We start from the raw sequence: 1000 nt of genomic DNA, 5'->3' as shown, positions 1-1000 counted from the left end.
CAAGGTGATGTTCAGCGGCTGGAGCCGCGGCGACATCATTGAGAAGATGGTGAAGGACCGGTGCTCGGCCAACTTCTACGAGAGCAAGCGCATGTATGTGAGTGAGGGGGCAACAGTGGGGCATGGGCCAGCAGGGGATGGGTAGCTACAGTTTGTGCCTCGTCACACTCCAGCCGCTTAGCTCCCTTTTGTGCCAAGCTGACGTTCCTACAGGGTCCTGGCTGTGGCAGCCCCATGACACAGGACCAGTGCCTGAGGCACGGGAACAACCACCTCAGCCCTGGCGCCCCAAGTAGTAGGGCTGGGGGCTCCAAGGAGAGTGGGGGGGCTTGGCAAGGAAGTGCCCTCCCTCATCAGTGCAGACCCCAGTTCCAGCAGGGGCCGCCGTGTGGCTCTGGTCCCTTTGTCCTTAGGCCGAGCCCCTTGGCGAAGTGGGGGATCCCCTCGGGGCTGAACTCAGAGCCATGGGGTGAGAGCCTGACCCACACCCTTTGCCACAATGCCCCCCACTCCTTGTCCTCACCCACCGGAGCCCTCCTGAACCACCCGCTCTCTAGCTCAGCCCACATAGCACTTCCTCCCTGTATCCCACCCCCCAGGGCTACCTGGCGGGGGCATCTCTCACCTGGCTCTCACCCCCCAGGTGCTGACTTGCCCCAGCGCGGGGTTCACTGATCTGGCTGAGATCGTGTCTTGCATCGAGCCGGCCAAGAGCTACCTGTCCGATGGCTACGCTGATGGTGAGTGGGGGCAGGGGGCGTGACGCAGGGCTCTCTGCCCATGTCACTCCAGTAGGATTCTGGGGCCCCAGCAAGGCTGGGGGAGGGGGGCTAGGATAGAAGTGGGGGCTGCAAATCGGGATTGAGGGGCACCAGGGCCAGGCCAGGAGCAACTGCCAGCTCCATGTGTGCTCCCATCCCAGGTGAGGAATCTGACTACCTGACGGAGTACGAGGAGGAAGGGCTGGACCCCGCGCGGGGAGAGGAGGAGCTGAGTGGAC

General features: G+C 63.6%; 1 long non-coding RNA gene across 1 annotated transcript; it reads left to right on the top strand.

The window, feature by feature from the left end:
* Nucleotides 1–2: 2 nt before the first annotated feature.
* Nucleotides 3–1000, top strand: LOC135980738 (uncharacterized). The gene is made up of 3 exons (XR_010597639.1): nt 3–97; nt 644–740; nt 923–1000. It is a non-coding gene; the product is annotated as an uncharacterized LOC135980738 (long non-coding RNA).

This window comes from Chrysemys picta, unplaced genomic scaffold, assembly GCF_011386835.1.
Source record: "Chrysemys picta bellii isolate R12L10 unplaced genomic scaffold, ASM1138683v2 scaf8743, whole genome shotgun sequence".
Classification (NCBI taxonomy): Eukaryota; Metazoa; Chordata; order Testudines; family Emydidae; genus Chrysemys; species Chrysemys picta.
Note: the sequence above shows the minus strand (reverse complement) of the source record. Positions and strands in the feature narration are given on the sequence as shown.